Source organism: Macaca fascicularis, chromosome 11 (genome assembly GCF_037993035.2).
Source record: "Macaca fascicularis isolate 582-1 chromosome 11, T2T-MFA8v1.1".
Taxonomy (NCBI): Eukaryota; Metazoa; Chordata; class Mammalia; order Primates; family Cercopithecidae; genus Macaca; species Macaca fascicularis.
This window is the reverse complement of record NC_088385.1, coordinates 15,304,190-15,331,604: the sequence shown is the minus strand read 5'-3', so window position 1 is coordinate 15,331,604 and position 27,415 is coordinate 15,304,190. Positions and strand designations below refer to the sequence as shown.

The window sequence follows — 27,415 nt, the reverse complement described above, 5'->3', positions numbered from 1 at the left end:
GGCTTAAGCCACCGGGCCCGGCCCCCTGACTCTTTTAACCAATATTGTACATCACTCAATCATTGATTTCGTTTTTAATGAGCTTTAATCTACGTCTTGTTTCCAGAAATAGATGAAATACCCTGAGAGGCTTCCATGATAGCTATGATGGCACCACATCATACATTACACACACTTAATTGTGTAACTGAGGAAAGGGGAGAAACGTTTCAAGCCATGTCAGTTAAAGCAAGGTTACGGGAACTTTGGCATGCAAAGGGGATACCATTAATTCTCACGAATCTTTCCTTCAGGCAAGATCCATGCTCTGTACCACTAGTAAAATGACTATCTTCTCTTTCATTCCTAAAAATCCCAACACCTCCAACAAAGGTCTACAGTTAGTAGATTTTTAGGGGTTTCCTGGTAGAGCAGAAATAATCCCAGGGAAGCTGCAGTAACACCTCCTGGCCAGCAGAGGACAGGCAGCAGTGGGAGAGATTTGCTTCGCCTAGCAGAAGTCTTCCAGAGGCCAGAGGCATAGGCTCCAAGTTGCTTCTCCATCTGTGGCCTTCAGGCTTTACCTACTACTGCCAGAGGTGCTAGGGCGCCTCCCATCTTCAAATGGGCTTTTTTCCCTCCTATAAAAGATGGGCCAGAAGTTCCCAGAACCTTACCCCGCAACACTAACCTTCAATGATTACCAATCATAAGGAATGCCCTTTAGTTGCAGGACTTAAAGGCAGAAAAGTAGTAACAGGGGTGTATTATCTTTCTAACCCACCCAAACCTGCTTCTCAGTTCTTTTGCTAGTGGAAAAAAGTGCTTTAGGCAGGGTGCACATGGATATGCCACAACAAACAGTGCCTTTAGGGTCCAGTGTCCCAATCCGGCACATTGCAAACGGAATATTTTAAGAGTTAGATTATCCCTACACATAAATTCTGGCTCATGGAGCAGTCCACTCGCAGGGGGCTTTTCCGTCATTAATCACATCTTTGTTATGTGATATCCACGTGAGTACTTCTCAGTAGAAGCAGCTTCATGCTCAAATGCTCAAAGAACATTGGAATAAAGCTCCGATTGTCCTATTCAGTGATTCCAAGTCCTGGTTTGTCACCACCTCAGGTCTCTCGTTTTCCAAAGTGTGTAATATCATCTCAAAACAAAGAGACTTTAATGAATTCAAATAATAAAATACACGAGGTACGTGGAGTTAAATCAATAAAGGGTTTTGTACCTCTCAAGAGGCGGTGAACCCCGGTCTGATTTAAAGATGTTTCAGCGCTGCGTCCTGTAGAAAACATTTTTAAAGAAAATGTAGGCTGCTATCCTTGTATTTGTAAATATAAGTAAAGTAATGTAGGAACATTTATGAGGGGGTTTTCACCATAAACATATAGGTAGCTGAATGCCTGACAACAGTAGTGTGATTTTTCTTGAAGTACCTGTAATTTCTGAGAGATGGCAGAGCCTTGCCTTTTGCATTCGTCAGGCTTTTTACCGAGCGATTGTAATTCTCTCAAATCAGTGTTTGCGTTTTTTGATGTTGGTGAGGCAGCTGGAAACAACTCAAGGAGGAGGGAAAGGTTCTGGGTCTGGGTGAGGAGAAAACCCTCCGATACCTGTTGGGGCGCAGCACTGGAGGGGGTCGGGGCCGCGAGCCCGGGGGGCGGCGGGCGCGCGGGCGCGGAAGGAGGAGGAGGAGGAGGAGGAGGAGGAGGGGTAGGAGGCCGCGGGGCCGCCTCCTCCGGCTGCTCCGGCTCCTCCCAGCGGCGCCCGCGGAACCTGCCTCAGAGTCGCCGGACTCGGGAAGAGAACATGACCTGACCCCTCCCCGAGCGGCCGGAACGAGGCGCGGAGCCGCGCTCCGGCCTCGGGCGGCCGCGGGATGGGCGGGCGCGCGGCCCCGCCCGGCGCCCACCGCCCTGCCCTCGCCTGTCTCCTCCTTTCCCCGGGGCTCCGCTGAGTTCATTCACTGGGATTGGTTTCAAGTGACGCCATCTCTTTATTTTTAAACCAATGACCTCATCCGCGCTTGAAGTTTCCTGACCAGCGACTCTTTCTCTTTCCCCCAACCCCCCACCCCACCCCCCCCCCCCGCCTTTGCCCCTCTTTCTATGTATCAGTGTTCGGGGGGCTTTAATCAGTTTTTGAACGATTATTACCACCTCTCCCTCCCCTCAGCCCCCGCTTTCACAACGCGACCCCCCACCTTTACCTCCCTAAGTTCTTCATCTCCTTCGACATTTTTTTTGAAGGCTGATTGGGGGGGAGGGTGGAAGAGAAAGAGTGAAGAAAAGTTGCGAGCGTCTCCTCTCTTCCTAAGCCTCCCGCCCCCACCCACCCCTCAGAGAAGGAGAAGATAATATAGTGAAAAGAAGAGGAGGAGGAGAGCGACGGGACGGGACGCGAGCGGGAGCGCAGCCGCCCTCTCGGCTCCGCGGCGGCGCCTCGCAAGCCCGGGAGGCGAGGGGGGCCCGAGGGGAGACGCCGTGACAACTTTCGTTTCCCTCTGAGGGAATTGGGAGGTCGGCGGCCCCAAAAGTAAGTGGCCTTGGCGGGCCGCGCTGGGTGTGCGGGCGGGAGGGTCCGGGGCCCGGGGCGCCTTGCCGCCCGGCCGCATGGACGCTCCGCAGCGCGCCCCGACTCCCGGTGCGGGGAGCCGCGCTCTGGCCCCGCCGGCTCTGCCTTCCCGGGCGTACCGGCCACCCTTTCGGGAGGCGGCGTGGGGGCGACCGCGGCCGGGGGCCGCAGGAGCGTTTGAAGCGCGGGTGTAGGCCTGGCTGGAGGCTGGCCGGAGCGGGAAGGGGGCGTGCGGCTGGACGCGGGGTCGCAGTGGGTGCGCTCCCGGCCGCTGCGCTGCGAGCGGGCTTGGACCGGGCCCCGCCGAGAGGAGCGGCCGCCGCGGGACGCGGCACCTTCGCGGGCGAAGCTGCTCACTTCCAGGCGCGAGTGTTACACAACACGCCTGCCAAGTGGGGCCCCGGCCTGACTGTTCCCATTATCCCCAATTCGCCTTTGGTGTAATCAGCGAGGCCACCTGGGTGGTGACGGTGCTGCTTTCTTCAACCAACCAACCAAAAAAGCCCTCAATTTTCGGACAGGGGCTCGGGTCTTGGCGTTGGGGGGCCCGATACCTAGTGACTTCTTTATTTACACTAGCTGCAAAACGTGAGAAATAAAAAAGCCCAGGGTCTGTGTATCACGTGTAGTTTCATGTAATGGAACACCACAGAGGGAAATATCTTCAGATGCTGGGTTTATTTCCTAAAGAATACCAGTAATGAACCAGAGAAAATGCAAGTAGATCTGAAAATGAATGGATACTGCAAAATCCTAAAGAAGTTTAGAAAACATCAGCTGCAAGGGTTCTTGGCGTTTTGAAGTCGTGGGTGTCTCAGATTGGAGAAAGCACACCTCTAACCAGCCTGTGATGAATAAGGTGGGGACGAAAAAGCCTGTTGCATAATCTCATTTGCCGTGGGGTTTGCTGTGCCGTCCCCTTGAACCAAAGGGAAGTGAGTTAAGATGCAGGGTTTTAAAACTGTGAAGTTTTTATTTACCCAGTGCTCTGGCTGCCACTTCTGTTTTAAAAGATTATAAGTAAATAATCTGCTCTTCCAAGTGAACCAAACCTATCAAACCTGTTTAGAAAATAAACCAGGTATGTTTCTTTCTCTTCTTTCTTTTCCGGGTGTTTGTGTGTGAAATTTATCATCCATGCAAAAGCTTAGGACTAGTGTTTGGGGAACTGAGACTGTCAGAGAAAATGCCTCTTTATGCCACTCACCTTATGGGGCTGATGGAGAGTCCATGTAAAGGACAACCGTTTCCTCAAAGGATTTTCATCTCCATCAAGAAAAGGCTTTTTAAAGTTAAGGTAAAATTGTAAAAGAAGAGATTTCGTACCAATTGAATTAATTACTCTTTAACACTTTTCCTTGAGAATCACATATATTGGTGGATACCACTTGGGAGGCTCGTGGAGTCTATTTGGTGAAGGCAGCAGCTTGGAGAAGTAAAATGAAAAGCAGAATGTATGGCTTTGTGTAGGGATTTTAGTAAAAATGTGAGTAGGCACGGTGAAAGGTTTTTGTGTTTTAAAATTGTGGAATTTACTGAGTTTGAAGACAATGTGGAAAGTTGCATTAAAATTTTTTTTAAATTTGGCTAACATTTGCAGTCTTATATAAAAATTTAGGCTGAATAACAGCAGCCCAAGAGTTGGATTTTAGGCAAAATAAGTTTTGCATTTATCAAAATTCTACATGGGGGGAAAAATTAGAAATGAACTTATTTTGAATTTTGTTAATGTGAATAGTGTATTGAAAATAACTCGGTTCAAGTACTATAAATGTACATTCAGATAAAAAAATGTGTAAACTGTGGTAATTTTTTTTTTTTTTTAGTATTAACCTCTGCTATATCAGCAACTCAAAGTAAAATATCTCATTTGGCTTGATTATGGTGCCAAATGATCATAGTGCATGATTATGGAGGGGGCTAGGAACAGAACTGCAGAATTAGCCAGTTTTGCTCGTTTTTCAATTGAGAATGCCCTGTCCTTTTGTTCAGTTTGGTGGTTGTGTGTACCTATAAAATAAAAATAGACATGTAAAATTGGGCGTTGGAGTCTCTTGGGCCAAAAACTTAATGGCAGTGACTGAGAAGGCAGCAAAAGAGGAGATCCTGTTATCCCAGTTCTTTTCCTTTTTCCTACACATTTAAAAATTATTTGTGGGACACTTGAGAGTGGCAGTGAGGCTGAGATGGGAGGGGGGGAAGAGTAGGTGTGAGAAGGTTGCAGAGTTTAGGTAGGGATCAGGAGAAGAGGCAGGATTTATGTGTAAGTGTGTTTTGATGCTATTTTCTGTAAATTCCTGTACTGGGAATTTAATTTCATACAGTTTTTAGCATATGGGATTAATATATTGGTGAAGCAGACGTATATAGCTGTCCAGTATTAACTTTTTTCAATTTTCTGCTACTCCTAAAATCCTGCTAAACATAATTTGCTAGAATTACCAGTGTAATAATTTATCCTAGAACTCTAAGTTTTCCTAGACAAAAATAGTTTTCTACTTCGTGTTACCTGAACTAAAAATTTCACTGGACGTTCAGTGTTTTTAGAATGCGTTGAGTTCTCAAGCAAAAGGTACTTTAGTTTGAAGAAGTAAATTAATATAGGGTGAACTCATTTGGATCAGAATCCCAAGAAAATAAGGAGATAATTTAGAGGAAACAAAACAGATTTTATGACAGATTTCAACAGATGAAAGGGGCTAGTTAAAAAGATTTCACAGGAAAAACCATAGTTGATGCTTGATTGGCTTTAAAAGAAATTTCCTGATCATTTAAAACTGAGATATTCACCATTGTAAAAGAAAATCCGAATGTTGGCTTAAACAAAAAACATAATTAGGAAAATAAGTCTTGCCCAAAGCGACATATGATAAATTCCAAAACCAGATGTCAATTTTTTTTTCTGATTTTCTTGTGTTGTAGACAATCTGTTATTTGTATGCATTTCATTATCCTTGATGATCAAGGGTTGGCTGTGTGAAGAGAGGTTCATAAAGGTTGACTGAATTTAAAGAAGCAGGCTCAGGCTTTACGAAGAGGCAGTTCTCCTACACAGATGGATTGAGACGGGGAGTTAGAATTTTAATCAAATACATAACTGGAGGAAACAGTGGCTCAAAAGAAGGATGTAAGACAGATTACCTTGGTCTTGGACAGGTACAAAGAAATAATAAAAGCTTGCCAGAAGTATGATCAGAAAGGAAGGGAATGGAATACATCTTGTCATGAAAGGAAAGAGGAATAAATGGAAAAATGCCCTCTGATACCTCAGCAACAAGAGAGAGTAATGAAACTTCACGCCCTTCTTGATTGGGGTTAGAAACATCATTATAGGTATTGCTACAAACTGACAAGATTTTTTATTACATTAAAAAATGTAGGCCAGGTGTGGTGGCTCATTCCTATAATCCCAGCACTTTAAGAGGCTAAGGCAGGAGGATCACTTGAGCTCAGGTGTTGAGACCAGCCTAGGCAACATAGACCTTGTTTCCAAAGAAAATCAAAAAATTAGCCAGGTATGGTAGGCGGCTGTGGTGCCAGCTACTTGGGAGGCTGAAGTGGGAGGATTTCTTGAGCCTGGGAGGTCAAGGCTGCAGTGAGCTATGATCGTACTGCTGCGCTTCAGCTTGGGCAACAGAGCAAGACACTGTATCAAAAAAAAAAAAATCTTGAGGGAGAGTGATGGAGTAAATTATGAGCATTAATTATAATTATGAGAATGTAAAATTTAAAATTGTCAGAAATTAAAGAGGGATTCACTGTAATATCATGGCCTATTTTGAGTTAATTTTAAAGGGAGGGATACATTATAAAAAACTGAAATTATTAACTGAATTTCTGGATTAATTACTGATATGAATCAAGCAAAACATTTGTTAACAGCGTGCTGTTTACGTGTGCCGAGATGGATGCCAAAAGTCGGGGACGCTGGTCCATGTTCTTACGGAGAACAAGATTATAAAAATTTTAAGGGAGATACACATGCAAAGATAAACAATTACCAGACAGCTGGCAAGTGCCAAATTCAGGTACAAAAGAGAAAGAGGGCTCAGGGAGGTAATCTTCATAGAGATAATAGAGTTTGACCCTGGCGTTAAAGATTGGTTAACATGTGTATGGAGAAAGGGAAGTGGCGGAGGTCAAAGGCAGAAGGTATTCATTCACCCATCTCATTCAGCAAATTTATGCTGAGCTTCTACGAAGTGCTAGATCCTGGCCATACAGTGAAAAATAAGAGAAGGTTTTTGCCCTTACATAACTTACATTCTAGTGGGAGAAGACAGGACAATAAACAAAGACAATAAGCAAGTAAACAGTACATTAAAAAAGTAATGTTAAATAGTGGTAAGTAGTAAAGGTAATGATCAGGGTCAATAAATCGTACTTATTCTGTGAATCACTTGCTTTGCCTATCATAGTCTAATGAATAGTCTTCATGTTACAACTTTTTAATATTCATGTACAGTCCCAATGAATTTGAATAAAATCTACACATTAACCAGCTTTTAAAAAAAGAAACGTGAATTAAAGAAAAAGAAACCTGTGTGACTTTTTTCGGTCAAGGCATGGAAACTTAGTGTTTTTTTTTTTTTTTTTTTTTTTTTTGAGATGGAGTGTGTCTTGCTCTGTCATCAGGTTGGAGTGCAAGCGCCATCTCGGCTCACTGCAACCTCCGCCTCCTGGTTTCAATCGATTCCCCTGCCTCAGCCTCCCGAGTAGCTGGGACTACAGGCGTGTGCCACTGCACCTGGCTAATTTTTTTTTGTATTTTAGTAGAGATGGGGTTTCACCATGTTGGCCAGGATGGTCTCGATCTCCTGACCTCGTGATCCACCTGCCTCGGCCTCCCAGAGTGCTGGGATTACAGGTGTGAGCCACCACGCCTGGCCAGAAACTTTAGATTTTTTTTTTTTAATGCCTCATTAATTTATTCATAATTCTTTTGCTGCCATTTGCTAAGAATCTCATGTTTTTTACAAAGAGATTAATATCATTGTTTACTGTTCAGTTAGGTTTTTCATGTATTGGGCTATATTCTTAGGTTAGACTCTTTCTGTTAGGAACAATAATCACAATAGTGTCATAAAGTGAAGCTAAATTCCAGAGATTGTTTTGTATGGGAACATACAAAAGAAAAGATGTACAGACAATCAACTGTTGGGCTTAATTACCAGTAGGTAAACTAGGGTAAGGGATGACATCTGTTCAGCTTTTGTCCCGATGGCATATTTTTTTTCTGTATTACCCCAAATAGTAAAAACCTGAAGCAAAAATGTTCCAAAATGGGGAAGTTTTGATCTTTCCTGTGGTTATTTGACTACCAGATTTGTTTTGTTATTGTTTAGAAGATGTCCTTCATAGTGATCAACTAAAAACTGATATTATCAGGAGCTATTTCATGTTTTGGGGCACATTTTGTTCTTCTTAAGCATTCTTTAAGAAATATGTGCCCTTCACTCTTTTTGCAGTTTTAAATTTAATTTTTTTTTTTTTTTTTTTAAGAGATGGGGTCTGTCTCTGTCACCCAGGCCGAAGTGCAATAGAGCAATCATAGCTCACTGTAGTCTCAAACTCCTGGGCTCAAGCAATCTTCCCGTCTCAGCCTCCCAAGTAGCTGAGACCACAGGTGCATGCCACCACGCCTGCCTAATTATTATTTTTTATTTTTATTATTTTTATAGAGATGGGGTCTCTCTTTGTTGCCCAGGCTGGTCTCAAACTCCTGGCTTTAAGCCGTCCTCCTGCCTTAGTCTCTGAAAGTGATAGGATTACAGGCACAAGCCACTGTGACCAGCAAAACTTTTTTATAGGTGAAATTGAGGTGAAGGATTTTAAAAAGGGTTGATATTAAGTGTGTCTATAGAACCAAATCCCTCAAGAATTATTCTGTGTGCACCTAACCAATTTTCATCTATAAAATACTTGAGATAAACCTACGGGAAACAATTTCAATACAAGGTAGGAAATTCTTTAGTGCTCTCTTGATTTCCTCCTAAACTAAATGCTTGATTTATTTAATTTTTTTCAATTTTTATTTTTTTGAGACATGGTCTTGCTCTGTCACCCAAGCTGGAGTGCAGTGGTGTAATCACAGCTCACTACAGCTCTGACCTCCTCGGTTCAAGGGATCCTCCCACCTCAGCCTCCCAGATAGCTAGGACTATAGGCCTGTGCAACCATACCTAGTTAATTTTTTATTTTTTGTAGAGACAGGGTCTTGCTATGTTGCCCAGCTGGTCTTAAAACTCCTGGGCTCAAGCAATCCTCCTACCTCGGCCTCCCAAACCACTGGGATTACATATGTGAGCCACCGTGCTTGGCCTTAATTTAGAAAAGAATTACAGCTATAAATGCACTGGGTCTGTGGTATGTGTAATAAAAGTTAGTCTCACTTGTACTCTTCAAAAATATTTGGTTTGGGAAAGACAGAAGAATTCAAGTTTGTTTTAATGTCTGTATGTTGGGGTGGTGGGGCAAATTGCGTTTATAGAAAAAAGATAAATTGTAATGGTATGGCAAGATAATTAATATTTAATATATCCATAATTTCTCTTAAATGGGGAAAGATGTGTAGAGAAGTATATGCTACTTACTGTATACATTGTATACTAGTTTTTTAAATATACAATTTATATCCTAGGATAGTAAAGTAGGCTTTTGATAAATGTTTGCCGAATAATTTGAATCAGTTCTTACTACTGTTGCTTTTTTTTTTTTTTTAATTTTTTAATTTTTTTGAGACGGAGTCTGGCTCTGTCGCCCAGGCTGGAGTGCGGTGGCCGGATCTCAGCTCACTGCAAGCTCCGCCTCCCGGGTTTACGCCATTCTCCTGCCTCAGCCTCCCGAGTAGCTGGGACTACAGGCGCCCGCCGCCTCGCCCGGCTAGTTTTTTGTATTTTTTAGTAGAGACGGGGTTTCACCGTGTTAGCCAGGATGGCCTCGATCTCCTGACCTCGTGATCCGCCCGCCTCGGCCTCCCAAAGTGCTGGGATTACAGGCTTGAGCCACCGCGCCCGGCTACTGTTGCTTTTTATAGCAGTTCTGTTATATCTCTAGCTTAGAGCACTGTGTTTTGAGCTTTGAGTTGCAGTTTGCCAGGGGTTGACTTACAGTCTTGGGTGTGGACTCTTGTTTGAGCAATAGGCTTACTCTAGAACAGGGTCTCTGACCTCACCTCCAGCTTTGACTCTGTGGCTATCCTGACTTCTTCCTTTCCAAAATGATGGGTGGTGGTTTCCAGTCACCTTTTTCAGCTCATAGTGTAACAGCTCCTTCCCTCCCCGAGCAGCTGAGCTGTGTCCTCTTTGGATCACTTCTCAGAATACTAAGGTATATGTATCGCCATGCTGGCTTATTTTGTAGTGAGTTTATTTGTTGTTGCTTGTTTTTTGTTGTTGTTGTTGTTTGGTTGGTGGAGAAGAAAATTCCTTGGGAAGATAGTTCTTGACTTGTTTGTAAATTGTACATGGTATATGAAGCATAGTATTATTTCCTCTTCCTTCCTAGCTTTAGTTAAACATCTTGGGTTCACTTGAAAAAGAACTGGTAAGTGATATTTTGATAATACCCACCAACCAAAAACTAACAAAGACTTTTTTTGAGACAGTCGGGAAACTTGAAAATGGAATATATATTAGGTGATATTTAGTAATTACAACCGTAATATTTTTAGCTATAATAGTGGTATTGTGGTTATATTAAAATATTTTCATGTGTTAAAAATACATATAGAGGTACTTATAGGCAAAATAAAATGATGCCTAATACTCATTTTAAAAAACTTCAGGATGGGCCGGGCACGGTGGCTCAAGCCTGTAATCCTAGCACTTTGGGAGGCCGAGACGGGCGGATCACGAGGTCAGGAGATCGAGACCATCCTGGCGAACCCGTTGAAACCCCGTCTCTACTAAAAAATACAAAAAACTAGCCGAGCAAGGTGGCGGGCGCCTGTAGTCCCAGCTACTCGGGAGGCTGAGGCAGGAGAATGGTGTAAACCCAGGAGATGGAACTTGCAGTGAGCTGAGATCCGGCCACTGCACTCCAGCCTGGGGACAGAGCGAGACTCCGTCTCAAAACAAAACAAAACAAAACAAAACAAAAAAAACTTCAGGATGGGCACAAACACACAGAAGTAGGAAATGAATAAAAGAGTATTGGTAAATTTTTGAAAATTGTCGAAGCTGAGTAATGGGTAAGTTGGGGTTTATTTTCTGCACATTTGTGTATATTTGGAAATGTCCCTAATAATGAGTTAAAATATATAACCAATTATAACTGTAGGGTAAGAAATTAAATGCAATAAAATTATGTTGTTGGGTTGGGTGTGATGGTTCATTCTTGTGATCCAGCACTTTGGGAGGCTGAGGTGGGAAGATTGCTTGAGGCCAGGAGTTTGAGACCAGCCTAGGTAGCATGGTGAGACTCCATCTCTGCAAAATAAAATAAAATAAAATAAAATTATATGCTTGGACATTTAAGCTAATTGGCTACTCAAAAATCTACACTTGGCGTTTTTTTCTTTTGAGACCCAGTCTTACTCTGTCACCCAGTTTGGAGTGCAGTGGCGTAATCTCAGCTCACTGCAACCTCTGCCTCCTGGGTTCAAAAGATTCTCTCCTGCCTCAGCCTCCCAAGTAGCTGGGATTACAGGCGTGCGCCACTATGCCAGCTAATTTTTGTATTTTTAGTAGAGATGTGGTTTCACCATGGTGGCCAGGCTGTTCTCGAACTTCTGACTTCAAGTGATCCACCTATCTTGCCTCTCAAAGTGCTAGGATTACAGGCGTGATCCACTGCTCCTGGCCTGCACTTGGCATTTTCTGTAAGTTCTGTTTCTAGTAATAAAATTTTAAGAATAAGGAAAATTTCGTGACATATCATAAGACACAGGCAGGCATGGTGGCTCATGCCTGTAATCCCAGCACTTGGGGAGGCTGAGGTGGGCGGATCACTTGAGGGCAGGAGTAGACCAGCCTGGGCAACATGGTGAAACCTTGTCTCCACAAAAAATACAAAAAATTGACTGGGTGTGGTGATGCACACCTGTAGTCCCAGCCACTCATGGGGCTGAAGTGGGAGGATCACCTGAGCCTGGCAGGTCAAGGCTGCAGTGAGCTCTGTTAGCGCCAGTGCACTCCAGCCTGGGCAACAGAGTGAGACCCTGTTTTGAAAACAAGAAAACAAAACATCATAAGAAGTGTTTAAAATGCTTAACTTTGAAATCTTGTAATAATAATGTACCTTGTCGTTTATAAGTCACTTTTACATGTTTTGTCTCTTTTATCCTTAGAAGACATGAGTTATTCATTTTACAGATGAGGAAGCTAAGGCTTTAGAGAGATAAAGTAATTTATTGAAATCCTAGAGCAAGTAAGAAGTGGTGCTAGAATTAGAGCCAAGATCTTCTGATTCATATTCAGGTCTCCACTCTTATATACATATATGTAAAAGTGCTCTTTTGTTGTACTATAAACCAATGGTTTTCAAACATTTTGGTCTCAGGACACATTTATACTCCTAAAAATTTTTGAGGACTCCAAAAATCTTTTGTTTATATAGACTATATCTATCAATACTTAACATTAGAAATTAAAACTGAAAAATGTTTAAAATATTTATTTAAAAAATAACAAACATTATGCCGGGCACAGTGGCTCACGCCTGTAATCCCAGCACTTTGGGAGACTGAGGTGGGTGGATCTCATGAGGTCAGGAGTTCGAGACCAGCTTGACCAACATGGTAAAACCCCATCTCTACTAAAAATATAAAAATTAGCTGGGTGTGGTGGCGGGCGCCTGTAATCCCAGCTACTCAGGAGGCTGAGGCACGAGAATCGCTTGAACCCAGGAGGCAGAGGTTGCAGTGAGCTGAGATTGCACCATGCACTCCAGCCTGGGCGACAGAGTGAGACTCCATCTCAAAAAAAAAAAAAAAAAGAAAAGAAAAGAAAAAACAAACATTAGAGGGTTGATAAAAATAAGATACTTTTATGAAAAAGATATTCCAACACACAAAAAAATCTGGTGAGAAACATGGCATTGTTTTATGTTTTGCCATTCTCTTTAGTATATTTCTTTATAGAAGATAGCTGGGTTTGCATAATTGCTCCTGTATTCAATCTGTTGTGATACGTTGGTTGATATGTGAAGAAAACTTGGCTGCCCACAGATACATAGTTGAAGAAGGGTGGGGTATTTTCATAGTCTTTTCATGTAATTGTGAATATTTGTGTTACATCAAAACTCAACGATTGGTAAATTCTTTTTTTTTTTGGAGACAGAGTCTTGCTCTGTCGCCCAGGCTGGAGTGCAGTGGTGTAATCTCAGCTCACTGCAACCTCCGCCTCCCGGGTTTAAGTGATTCTCCTGCCTCAGCGTTGCGAGTAGCTGGGATTACAGGCGCGTACCACCATGCCCAGCTAATTTTTGTATTTTTTTAGTAGAGACAGGGTTTCACCATGTTGGCCAGGCTGGTCTCAAACTGCTGACCCCAAGTGATCCGCCTGCCTTGGCCTCCCAAATTTCTGGGATTAGCCGCCACTCCCAGCCAGATTCTTAAATATTAGTTGCGCTGTTGAACCTGAAACCATGTCAGTGAATTTTGTGTACTCTGTAACATTAAAATCTACTGGTCCGTCTTGCACTTTGAATGGATCTTTGACCTGTGTGTGATTTTGTAACTGCATATGTTGGTCATTCAAAAAATAATGGTTTACTAAGTTGACTGAGCATGGTGGCTTACACCTGTAATCCCAGCACTTTGGGGGTCCGAGGCAGGTGGATCACGAGGTCAGGAAATCAAGACCGGCCTGGCCAACATGGTGAAACCCCGTCTCTAGTAAAAGTACAAAAATTAGTCGGGTGTGGCAGCATGCACCTGTAGTCCTGGCTATTCGGGAGGCTGAGACAGGAAAATTGCTTGAACTTGGGAGGTGGAGGTTGCAGTGAGCCGAGATCGTGCCACTGCACTCCAGCATGGGTGACAGAGCCAGACTCCATCTCAAAATAATAATAATAATAATAATAATGGTTTACTAAGTTATGTACATCTTTGAAATGTTGGCACATTTGGTTACACAATATTAAGCAAATCACATTCATTAATATGACCATCAGTCTCATCCAAAAAATCTTTAAGAATTGGGAAGTGGTGAAGATCTTGGTGGTGAATTCAAAATTTCCAAAATTCTGGTTTTCTCTTGAAAGCTCAAGTTACATCATTGGCAACAGATATGGCCCTTTTTTTTTTTTTTTTTTTTTTTTTTTTTTTTTTTTTGAGAGACAGTCTCGCTCTGTAGCCCAGGCTAGAGTACAGTGGTGTGATCTTGGCTCACTGCAACCTCTGCCTAGCTCAGATTACAGGCATGCAGCACCATGCCTGGCTGATTTTTTTTTTTTTTTTTTTCTGTATTTTCAGTAGAGATGGGGTTTCGCCATGTTGACCAGGCTGGTCTTGAACTCCTGGCCTCAAGTGATCTGCCTGCCAAGGCTTCTCGAAGTGCTGGGGTTACAGGTGTGAGCCATGGTGACCAGCCCAATATTGTCGTTTTTTTTTTTAAAGTGACAGGTTCACTTTAGTCATTTTAGAGAAAATGTCTGCCAGATACCAAAGTCTGAATAACCATAAATTGTCTGCTAGTCAAAAAAGCAAAAATGGTGTCCTATGAAAAAAACTTGTAAGTCAGACGATTGCATAAATGCTTTTCCCCAAGGTAGTCATTGTACTTAGGTATGCAGCAGAAGTGCTTTATGTGTGCTTCCTATTTCATCATACAGAATATTAAAAAGGCCGAATTCTCAAAAGTTGACATTTTAAAAATTAATACTTTTTATTATTTTATCAAGGATGTTGTTAAGTAAAACTGGCTTTTTTTTTTTTTCATTATACTTTAAGTTCTGGGGTACATGTGCAGAATGTGCAGGTTTGTTCCATAGGTATACATATGCCATGGTGGTTTGCTGCACCCATCAACCCGTCATCTACATTAGGAATTTCTCCTAATGCTATCCCTCCCCTAGTCCCCCAACCCCCAACAGACCCCAGTGTGTGATGTTCCCCTTCCGGTGTCCGTGTGTTCTCATTGTTCAACTTCCACTTATGAGTGAGAACATGCGGTATATGGTTTTCTGTTCCTGTGTTACTTTGCTGAGAATGATGGGTGAAACTGGGTTTTTAAAAAATGATAGGCAGTGAAGAATATACAAGTACATGTTTTATTAGCTGTCAGAGTGATAGATACATCATCACCACATACCATGCATCCTTGATTCACTGTTGTACACTCATGAGGGAATGAAAGTGAAGAAGACAGATAGCATCTTCATATTATCAAAAATAGTTTTATAGATCCCTTGAAGGGGTTCCTTTCTCATCTCTGGATCACACTTTGAAAACTGCTGGTGTAAACTAGTAACATGTGCTGACATCTTTTTAGAGCAGGCTGATACACACTTTTTTTTTTTTTTTTAAGACGGAATCTCACACTGTCACCCAGGCTGGACTGCAATGGCATGATCTTGGCTCACTGCAGCTTCCACCTCCCAGGTTCAAGCGATTCTCTCACCTCAGCCTCCCAAGTAGCTGGGATTACAGGCACCCTCCATCATGCCTAGCTCATTTTTATATTTTTAGTGGAGACAGGGTTTCACCATGTTGGCCAGGCTGGCCTTCAACTCTTAACCTCAGGTGATCCACCTGCCTCAGCCTCCTGAAGTGCCAGCTGCGCCTGGTCTGATACACGCATGTAAATCAATAAAGTAACATGTCCAACTTAGTTGATGAATTTGTCAGGGAGAAGGGACTATACTAGTGTGTAGGATGAGCTATGTGGCCTGGAGACCATTATGAGTGGAAGATCATATAACATCAGAGCGTGTTGGATGAAGGGTAGACAGAAGGGAAGAGTCAGTGAGAGCACTTTATAACATAAAAAAGTGAAAATTTGCTCTTTTTTTTTTTTAAATAAAAAAGCACTGTGGCCATATATGCACACATACCTATTCATACTTACTTATATTTGTATTCAAAATCTGGGGTACTGAGTCATTTTTTTTCTTGGATGACGGAATGGGAGAGGTGGTAACATACTTGAGAGGAGAATGGACTTCTCTTGTCAGTCGTTTGTTTCATCCAACTGGGGAGACTGTTCACTGTTTTTTTCTTTTTTTCTTTTGGGAAAGCTAAGGGATGGCAGAAGATAAATGAAAGAAGAAATGGTAAGAGAAGAGTGCATGGAGTAGGCATCAGTGATTATGGAAATAGCTGTAGGCACAATGAGGCTGTGGACAGAGAGTGGAGCTAAGCATGGAGGGCACAGAGGAAGACTGCAGGGTCAGCTGGGCTCCCCTGTGTGCTGGACCTGGAAGAATGGAGCTGAGGAAGTGCAGGGCTAGGTGCAACAGGAGTCAAGGAGATGCACATGTAATTGAAGGATTTCTATCAAAACACGGTTAAAATAACTATAATAGTCTGCCTTTTAATAACTTACCAGTATTCCATTTCTGTTAGTAGAAATTGTGTCTTCAGTTATACAGGGGAAAGCAGCAGTGCCACTTTTTCAGTCATCTTGATGACTGGGTTGTATCTCTAATGATGATGTTGATGGTAAAGAAGGCTAAAGCTAAAATTAGGTTTTGGCTTTTGGGCAGTTATATTTCATTGAAAATGAAAGACTAATTGTATTTTTATTTTAATAGGGAAAGATATACATATGTGCATATTGTCTGTAATTAAAGTACTCTCAGTACAATGCTCTAAGGAAATGCCCAGGTATTTCATTAAAATACCTCCAGCAATCCCAACCAAAAAACAAACTCAAGTGAATTTTGTGGTAAATGAATGGCTTGTGTGGTTTTAGATGCTGCCAGTGACTGTCTCATTATATGTAGCTAATGTGATGTTAGTTCAAAGAGACACAGTTACAATGGGGGTGGGGTGGGGGTTTCCAAGTACCAAGTGTTAGGGAGTATGGTATTCACTTGCTTGGAAAAAGTAGTTTTATTGAAGTTTTAAGTTATTGTGAAATCAGTGGAGATTTTTATATGGAAATGACCCTAATTCACTCATTAAAATAAGTGCATTGGCTTTTAAATCTAATAGGCATTTTTCTGGGCAAAAAATATATTTAGCCCATAGCGTCCTTGTTACCAGCATGAATAAGTAGTTAGTGACTTCTGTGAGTAAGGCTTTAGAAGGGGTGCAGTGAAGATGCATATGGCCTTGGTCATCAGGAGCTTATGCTTGTTTTTAGCATTTCTTTATGGATTACTATTCACAGTTTAAACAAAACACGATAAAAGACTCATTTTTATGCCCTAGGGGTTTTTCAACTTGGGGTCCATCACCCTAGTCTCTGCTTTTTCTAGGCCAAGAGATAAAGTCATGATTAGAAGTGGAGGACAAGCCGCTTGAAATCCCCTGCTGATGATTTCCCCTTTTCTCCATGATTGCAGACCTGCCCTGCTTACTCTAAGAGCAGTGTGTTAGCTGGCTGCTTCTGTGGGATGGCTTGGGAGAAGGAAGATAGTATCCTGGAGCAGTTCTTGACACCTTTAGATTATAAAAGGTTGGGAGGAACACAGCAAAAAAAAGTAAGAGATTTATTGCAAAATCTTTCTTTTTTTTCTTTTTCTTTTTGAAACAGAGTCTCACTGTGTCGCCAGGTTGGAGTGCAGTGGCAGATCTTGGCTCACTGCAACCTCTGCCTCCCAGGTTCAAGCGATTCTCTTTCCTCAGCTTCCCGAGTAGCTGGGATTACAGGCGCATGCGAGTAGCCAGGCCCGGCTAATTTTTGTATATTTAATAGAGATGGGGTTTCACTATGCTGGCCAGGCTTGTTTTGAACTCCTTACGTCAGGTGATCCGCCTGCCTCGGCGTCTCAAAGTGCTGTGATTACTACAGGCGTGAGCCACTGTGCCTGGTCAACACTTGTTTTTAGCTGTACTAATGGGTGTGATGTGATACCTCATTGTGGTTTTAATTTGCATCTCTCTGGTGATTGGTGATGTTCAGCATCTTTTCAAATAGTTGGCCATTTATATATCATCTTGGGAGAAATGTTTATCAAGTCCTTTGCCCATTTTAAAATTGGATTATTTTAGATTTTTGTTGAGTTGTAGGATGCCTTTTTTAAAACTGTGAATCAGCTACTTAAAACTCACAGATTAGATGTGATATAGTTCAGGGATGCAAAAATGGAGTGAGTGGAGTAGAGTAACTCATCTCTGCTTCTCCTGCTCTTACCAGTACTGCTTAGTCAGGGTTTCATACTCCCAAGAGGATTTGGAGGGCTCGGGTTGATTCTCTTCTTCTTCCCTCTTCTCATTATCCGTAAACCAGAGGGATGGACTAGGTGATATCTAAGGTTTCTTCCAGCTCTAAAATTCTAAATTTTGCAACCATTGCCTTTTACCAACTAACTTCTTGTGTCTAAGATTTCCTTGGAATCTCAGTAGTATCTAACTCTTACACTGAGAAATCTTTGCTGCCAGCAAATAGCTAGAAGGTAGCACTCCACCAAAGCTTTGGTGGATCTTTGGTTTTCTAACTTTTGATCTTACTTTCCTGCTTATAGCATGGTATCACCTCAGAATCCTGGGCTTAAATGTTTGTTTTTTAACTGCTGCTGTACACAAGTCCTGTGGTGGGTATGTCCTAGAGTGGTAGAGCTTGTACTTGGGAGGCCCTGGAGATACATGGTAGTATGTTTTGCGATTTTTTTTAAGCCTACTCACGGTGATAGGGAAGTAGAAGGTGAAAAGTTCATTGGACGGTGTATTTTTGTTTTTTGCTTTTTTTTTTGTTTGTTTTGTTTGAGACCGAGTCTCGCTCTGTCGCCCAGGCTGGAGTGCAGTGGTGCTATCTCAGCTCACTGCAACCTCTGCCTGGGTTCACGCGATTCTCCTGCCTCAGTCTCCTGAGTAGCTGGGATTACAGGTGGGCGCCACCACGCCTAGCTAATTTTTGCATTTTTGGTAGAGATGGGGTTTTGCCATGTTGGCCAGGCTAGTCTCGAACTCCTGACCTTAGGTGATCCACCCACCTTGGCCTCTGAAAGTGCTGGGATTACAGGCACGAGCCACCACGCTGGCCTGTTAATTGTTTTAAATACGTAGAGCAAACAAAAGCACCAGTCCAAATTCACCGAATTTTTATTTCTGTTAAGAACAAGCTATATTTTCATGCCAGGTTTAAAGAAATATTTCTCAACCGATTTATTTATTCCTTGTCCATGGCTGTCATATAGACAATGATATCATAATAGTAATTAAAGGTAAGAAATAATGTGATTGTGGTTGAGGTTTAAGGGTACTGTTAAGATATAATTATTTTTAGGTTTCAAGCCCTGATGTTTTTAATTTTTCATGTCTTATAGATAGTATCTGACAGATAGCCAGTCTTTAGGAGCTTATTTTAGTTATGGAGTTATATATTATTGCCATATGGTGCCATGACTTAAAATGTTCTCATGCTGACAGTACTATAGGAGGAATAAAGTAAACAAGCAAAATCCAGTAAACCAAATAGGAATGGGTGAGCAATATGTAGGGTGACTCAGAATGCATGAGATGTTGGTAGTGCTTACACTAGAACACAGCGTATCTATGTATTGTTGTCTTTGTGCTTGACCATCTTGTGACATCTCTATTGCTTTCTGGCCTATTGCCAGGTCTTGATGATGGAACATTGCCAGTCCCTTCTTACAAGATACTAAAAACACCTGAGTGTGTAAATAGCAGAGGTAATGGAGGGACTGAGGCAGCTTCAAAGAACTACATTGTGGAAAGTTGCCATAATGGTCAGAGCCACCCTTGTTCATTCATTCTTAACCTCTGTTATACAATAACTCAAGGATTGAAATATATTTGGTAGTACTATGACAGTTTCATTGCAAAATACTATCTAGGCCCTTTGGGGCTACTTATCACCATCCCTCCCTCTGAGCATAGGCTGGTCATTTAATTGTGAAAAAACAACCACCAAACACAGGTAAAGTAAAAAAGATAAAACAGACTTATGGGTGATCATTAGTAGACCAGAATTCATTAACATAATCATTATCCAGAGGGTGTAGAATTCCCCCCCCCAAATGATAGCATTTCACAAATTTATAACATCGTATAAAGAACTCTCAGATGTTTTCATTATCCATTTATTTTGCATGGGAAATACAACTTATTTTTATAGTGTAATTTCATTTGGGTTTCTAAAAGTACATGATGTTACTGTTATTACATCAATATCACTTATAACAAGTCTTTTTCCATTCAGATACTTCAGAATCCGCATGTTAAATATTAGATTGGTACATTATGGCTCTGGAACTGTGATTTGGTTACCATTTCTCTTACCTGCTTTGAATTTGGTGGGGAAAGATTTGCCAGGAAATGAGACTGAAGCTGTCATATAGTTTTGGCTAGATCGTAGTTTATAGGATATCATTAGACTTTATTTATCCATGTACTCTCTTATCTGTTACAGGGTAACTTAAGATTTGACCGTGATTTGTTTTTGAATTTTTTGGAGTGATGGAAATGTTCTGCATCTGGGATTGTGGTGATGGTTACATTACCATGTACATTTGGTCAAAACTCATAGAACCGTACGCCAAAAAACATTAATTTTACTTTATGTAAGTTAAAAAATAATACTTTAAGAATAAATGTAGTGGCCAGGTATGGTGATTCACGCCTGTAATCCCAGCACTTTGGGAGGCCAAGGCAGGCAGATCACCTGAGGTCAGGAGTTTGAGACTAACCTGGCAAACATGGTGAAACCTTGTCTCTACTGAAAAAAAAAAAATACGAAAATTAGCAGGGCGTGGTGGTGCGTGCCTGTAGCCTCAGCTACTCAGGACACTGAGGCATCAAGCTGAGAATCGCTTGAACCTGGGAGGCGGAGGTTTTCAGTGAGCTGAGATCACGCCACTGCACTCCAGCGTGGCGTGCAGTGAGAATCTGTCTCAAATTCTGTCTCAAAATAAAATAAAGTAAAAATCAATTTAGTAAGATTATTGGATGCGAGGTTGTTGTACAAAACCTGTATTTCTATGTAACAGTAATAATCAGAAAATGAAATTTTTAGATGCTATTTATAATAGCATCAAAAATATCAAATGCTGGTAATAATTCTAAGAAAGAGACCTGAAACTTTTATAGAAGTTTATATAAGTGGATTCTAAAATTCATATGGCAGTACAAATGGCAAGAATAGTCAAGGTAATACTAAGGAAGACCAAAGTTGTAGGATTCACACTATTGAATATACAGTGTGGAATAAATAAATAGATCAATGGAACAGAATAGAGTCCTGAATCACACCCACATATATGTAGATACTAATTTATGATTAAAATGGTACTTTACAGCAATGTGGAAAGAAAGATCTTTCAATAAATGATCCTACGTCATTTGCCTATCCGTATGAAAAAAAAAAAAGAAAACTAATTTTGGTCCTTGCTTCCCTTCATTTACAAAAATAAATTATAGGTTAATTGTAGCTCTCAATGCACAAGGTTAAAAAAGAAAAGCTTCTAGTGGTGTTCAGCCCCATTAGTCATCAAAAAATGCTGAATGAAACTACAGTGAATTACCACTACACACTGACCAGAGTAGCTAAAATTGAGAAACAAACAAAAACTTGAAAATACCGGTATCAGCATGGATGTAGAGCAACTAGAACCCTCATGTATGGATTCTGGAATGGTAAATTGGAATAACTATGGAATACTGGTTGTATCTATTATACGAAAGTGTTACATACTCATCATGCCTCTAACCTAGCCAACCCACTCGTAGGTATATACCCAGCAGAAATGTGTACTTATGCTCCCCAAAAGACATGCCCAAGAATGTTCATAGCAGCACAATTCATAATAACTCCAAGCTGGAAACAACCTACATGTCCATCAGTGGAAGATTAGATATACATTGTTGTATATTCAGTGAGATACTATGTAGAAGTGAACATGAAAAACCTCTTGCTACTTACAACAACATGGATATGAACATAATTTTGTACAGAACATTTCAGACACAAAAGAACTCAAAAACAGGCAAAACCTCAGCCATGGTATAAGAAGTCAGGATTGTGGTTACCTTTGGGGAGAGAGATTAGTAATAGGAAGACATATGAAGCCAAATTCTGGAGTGCAGGTGGGTTTCTATTTCTTGATCAGGATGGTGGTTACATGAGTATGTTAACCTTATAAAAATTCTTTGAGCTGTACATTTCATGATTTGTGTATGCTTATTGGCATATATGTTATACTTGAGTTTTTACAAAATTTATTTTTAAATGCTTCGAGTTAACCATAGGAGTAAATGGCATACAAGATTGTATTAGTTTCCTTTTTCATTAGTAAAGTTTGTATTATCAGTGCTGTAAGGGAGAAAATTATTTATGTTACAAATAACTGGCCCCATAAACAAATAGAATAGACTTAGATTCTTTCTTAACCAAATCCAAACATTCCTAGGCTTCTTGAGTTTTTCATTGCTTTTTTTTTCTAGGGATAAACCAATTCTTTTTTTCTGTTCACAAAAGAATATATTTTTGGAAGTCGTTCTGTATCAGACATCTCTCTTTTTACATGTCCGTATGGTATATACTACATTGATGTAATATATTTAGCCAATTTATCACTCATTAACTTTGAAGTTGTTTCTTTTTATAGTTATAAACATGTTACAGGGGAAAATATTTCACATAATATACTTTTGGGCAGGTATTTATGTAAGACAAATTATTGGAAGTAGAATTTTTGGATCTCAGATTATGTGTGTTTTACTAACTTTTTTTTTTTTGAGACAGAGTCTCTCTCTGTCGCCCAGGCTGGAGTGCAGTGGCCGGATCTCAGCTCACTGCAAGCTCCGCCTCCTGGGTTTACGCCATTCTCCTGCCTCAGCCTCCCAAGTAGTTGGGACTACAGGCGCCCGCCACCTCGCCTGGCTAGTTTTTTATATTTTTTTTCGTAGAGATGGGGTTTCACCGTGTTAGCCAGGATGGTCTCGATCTCCTGACCTCATGATCCGCCCGTCTTGGCCTCCCAAAGTGCTGGGATTACAGACTTGAGCCACCGCGCCTGGCCTTTATTTACTTTTTTATCTTTTTGTTTGAAAATAATTTTAAATTTACAGAAAAAATAAAAGAACAGCATATACTATTACCAGTTTGCTCCCTTTGTTTTATTACTTGCTCTCTCTCCATATTTATATATGATATATTTTTCCAAACCATAAGTTGCACACATCATGGCCCACTATCCCCAAGCACATCAGCAGGTCTCCAAAGAACAAGGACAGTTTTCTACCCACAGTACAGTTGTCAACCCCAGTAAATCTGACATTGATTTAATACTTCTAACCAGCCCACACGTGTATTTCATTCAGCCCTGTAAGTTGACACAACATTCTTCATAGCATTGTACTGTCTAGTACAGTCTTAGTTTGGGTTGCTATAACAAGTAACCTTAGACTGGGTGGCTTATAAATAACAAATTGTCGTCTTACAGTTCTGAAGGCTAAAAATCTGAGATCAGAGTGCCAGCATGGTCTGGTTCTGGTGAGGGCCCTCTTCTGGGTTGCAGAGTACCAGTTTCTCATCATATACCCAAGAAAGCTTGCTCTCTGGGGTCTTTTTTATATAGCATTAATCCCATTCATGAGAGTTCCACCTCATGACCTAGTTACCCTTTAAAGTCTGTGCCTTCAGATACCATCACAGTGGACTTAGGGTTTCAATTTAAGAATTTAGTGGGGACACAAATAATTGGTGTTGCATACAGGGTCCAGTTGAGGATCATGTTCTACATTTACTTGTCATGTGTCTTCAGTTTCTTTACATCTGGAGTAGTGCCTTGGCCTGCCTGCCCTTTTTAAAAATGACAGTTTATTGAGATACAATTCATATACCACAAAATTTACCATTTAAAAAGAGTTGAGATATAGTTTCAGTTGTAAAATTCGTCTTTGAAAGTGTGCAATGCCGTAATTTTTAGTATATTCACAGTTGTGTAATAATCACCACTATCTAATTCCAAGACGTTTTCATCACCCCCAAAACAAACTCTATACACATTAGTAGTCATAACCCATTTCCCACTCCCAGCCCCTGGCAACCACTGATTTGCTTCCTGTCCCTATGCATTTGTGCCCTTTCTGGATATTTCTTTCTTTCTTTTTTTTTTTTTTTTTCTTTTTTTTGAGATGGAGTTTCGCTCTTGTTGCCCAGGCTGGAGTGCAATGGCGTGATCTCGGCTCACCACAGCCTCCGCCTCCGCCTCTGCCTCCGCCTCCAGGTTCAAGTGATTCTCCTGCCTCAGCCTCCCAAGTAACTGGGATTATAGGTATGTGCCACCATGCCCGGGTAATTTTGTATTTTGTATTTTTGTATTTTGTATTTTGTATTTTGTATTTTGTAATTTTGTATTTTTAGTGGAGATGGGGTTCCTCCAATGGTCAGGCTAGTCAAGAACTCCCAACCTCAGGTGATCCGCCTACCTCGGCCTCCGAAAGTGCTGGGATTACAGGCATGAGCCACCACACCTGGCCTTTCTGGGTATTTCATGTAAATGGATTAATATGTGGTGTTTTTGTATCTAGTTTCTTTCCCTTAGCGTAACATTTTCAGGGTTCCCCCATATTGTAGCTGGTATCAGTATTAATTCCTTTTTATGGCTAAATAATATTCCATAGTAGGGCTATACTTCATTTTGTTTATCCATTCATCAGTTGATAGAATGTTTTGGCTATTTATAAATCTGCTGTGAACATTCTTATACAAGTTTTTGTGGGTATATTTTCTTTTTTCTTAAATAATTTATTATTTTAGATTCGGGGGTATATGTGCAGGTTTGTTACATGTGCGTACATTTTCAGTGCTCTTGTATTTACATTTTAATCTGGGTGTTTTATCTTACTTTACATAATTTTTTTTCACTGTTATTTCTTTCTAGGGTTTGTGGTGGAACACATGTAGACAGAGAAATAGTAGACAGAAGACATAGACCTGGTAGTTTGTCACTCTGAAGTGGGCTGTCAGCTGAAAAGCTTGAGGACCATGGGGCTAGACAGACAGCTCATTCCAACTGCAACTATCATAGTGACCAACTCATGAGAATTTATGCCATTTACCTACCTTACTGGGCCTTCCAATAAGATGGACTAATTTTAATAAGAGTTTCTTATTTTTCCTCCTTAACGCTTTGTGGGAGAATACTGTTCGGTGGAAATAATGTCAGTGTAATCTTGTCAAGGCCTGTACCTCTTTTATTCTTCTCTTCATGTTTGTATTTGTGTGGGGCGGGGGACTGTGTGTACCTGGGGTCCAAGGGAAGATGAATTGTCTTCCTCTCTCCCTTATCAGTGCCACAATGAGAATCAGCAGCTGGCCAGGCGCAGTGGCTCTCGCCTGTAATCCCAGGACTTTGGGAGACTGAGGTGAGTGGATTGCTTGAGTCCAGGAGTTCGAGACCAGCCTGGGCAACATGGTGAAACTCCAGCTCTACTAAAAATACAGAAATCAGCCAGGTGTGATGGTATGCACATGTAGTCCAAGCTACTCGGGAGGCTGAGTTGGGGAGATCACGGGAGCCTGGGAAGTTGAGGCTGCAGCGAGCCATGATCAGCACCACTGCACTCCAGCATGGGCAATCAGAGTGAGCCCCTGGCTCAAAATAAAAAATAAAAAGAATCAGCAACTGTCTGCCTCCTGAAGAGAGATGAATATGTGCTAAGTGACCTCCTGGCAGGAAGCAGCCAGCCTTCAGGGACCAGCTGACGGGAAGTTGTCTCCAGAATTAGGAGAAGTTTGCTGGCTGGTGGTGTCCCTCCAAACCTCTTGGCCAGAGGTTATTTGTGAATACAAAGAGATTGTGTAGCACCCTAAGGAGTTGGGGTAGGAGAGCATCCAGAATAAATATATAGGTGAGATTGACCACCTCCTCACCTCCTCCTGTTGACTTCTAGACGTCACTGCTAGAAATCGTGTCCCCCCTACTCTTGCCACGTAATCTCACTGAGCCTTACAGATGTCTTATGAAATCGCTTTAAGTTTTGTCCTCCAAAAGTTCCTTGAGCAAAAAGCTTTGTACAATATAGATATTCAAAAACTGTTGTGTAAGTGAATGAAGCACAAGTTAGACCCACTGTACAAGGAAAATAGCTGAATGAGCATTTTCTAATCTAGTGTTCTTTGTATTGTATGTTAATATGTTATGAAAACTGACTCTGGTTAAAGACCATCTTTAAAAATTTTATTTATTTATATTTTTATATATTTTCAGACAGGGTCTCACTCTCTTGCCCAGGCTGGAGTGCAGCGGCAATCATAGCTCACTGTAACCTCTATCTCCCGGCTCAAGCTCCCCAGTAGCCCCAGTAGCCTCATAGCAACCTCCATCTCCAGGCTCAGCCTCACTAGTAGCTGGGACTACAGGCCCCTGTCAGCACATCCGGCTTATCTTTTTTTTTTTTTTTTTTAAAGTAGAGTTGGGTCTCAGTATGTTGCCTAGGCTAGTCTTAAACTCCTGGCTTCATTTTCTGTCTTTCTGTCTTTTTTCTTTTTTCTTTTTTTTTTTTTTTTTTTTGGATACAGAGTCTCAGTCTGTCACCCAGGCTGGAGTGCAGTGGTGCAATCTTGGCTCACTGCAACCTCCGCCTCCCGAGTTCAAGCGATTCTCCTGCCTCAGCCTCCTGAGTAGCTAGGACTCTGCTACCATGCCCAGCTAATTTTTTGTGTGTTTTTTAGTAGAGATGGGGTTTCACCAGGTTGGTCAGGCTGGTCTTGAACTCCTGACCTCAAATGATCCACCTGCCTTGGCCTCCCAAAGTGCTGGGATTACAGGTGTGAGCTACCGTGCCCCCTTTTTTTTTTTTTTTAAATAACTGCTGGCCCAACCTTGAGAAGGGTGGTGACGTCTTTTATTTAATGTAATATAGATTGTTTGGCTGGAGGCCCAAATCTTGGTTTCCATCATCGACTTAAGTGAAGTTTTACAGGATTGGATTAGAGAGGAATTCTAAAGGACTGTATGCCCTTGTAATGGTGATTAGCCGTTAGTAATGGGAAATTCCTGGGTGGAGATATTTGTTTAACTTGCGTTCAGAAGCCAGTGAACACTGAGCTCTATCTCCTCCCAAGCTTTAACAGTCTTTCCTTGACACATCTACATCTAAAAATTTGTAGATTTTTAAGAAGAAAGATTGGAAACTAGATTGCTTCACCCATAAACCCTGTCTTATTAAACCCTAATTGGGTTCTGTGCTGCAGCATACCCTTGCAGTCTTTTGTTGGGTATCATAAGTGAATTGTTGTGCTCCTTTATTATTATTCAAATTATAGAGGCTGTGACATTGGAGAACTGGATCTCTTACCTAATAAAATGTTCAGAATTCCAGACTTTAAACATAGAAAGCATCTCAAGTAATAGATTAATCACAGTGTTACATGTGCCACCAGATTTCTCCTCTGCTCTTAAACTGCCTTCCAGGTGGCCTGTCCTTTGTGACAGTTCTTTAGGAGAGGGTAAAGGATCCACCTCTGCTTGTGTGTGTGAAAGATACTGATGCCTGGGCCCATTCCTCAGAGATTCTGATTTATCATTCTGAGGTACATATGGATATTTAAGAGCTCCCAGGTGATTTTAATGTGTAACCAAGGTTCAGAGCTACTCTGTTAGTCAGAATGCTCCTTCATTTAATCATGTACTGAGTTGTTCCCTTTTTAGCAAATGTTGGAATTCCCAATAGGTGGGAGGATTACCTGAGCATTTATTACATACTTTATTACATATTTTATTACATACTTTATCTTACTGTATTTTCATGGTGACCCAGTGAAGTTGACGAGCA

General features: G+C 41.4%; 1 protein-coding gene across 7 annotated transcripts in view; it reads left to right on the top strand.

Moving 5' to 3' along the window:
• Positions 1-1,740: 1,740 nt before the first annotated feature.
• Positions 1,741-27,415, top strand: part of DUSP16 (dual specificity phosphatase 16) — a 92,083-nt gene continuing 66,408 nt past the window's right edge. For 3 of the 7 annotated variants that reach the window (XM_074006291.1, XM_005570177.5, XM_065523767.2), the window contains exon 1: positions 1,741-2,526. The gene's annotated coding sequence lies outside the window, so the exon portion shown is untranslated. Of the gene's footprint in view, positions 3,647-27,415 lie in introns of all 7 variants that reach the window. The other 4 variants (XM_074006292.1, XM_074006290.1, XM_065523768.2 and 1 more) reach the window with 2 other exon arrangements.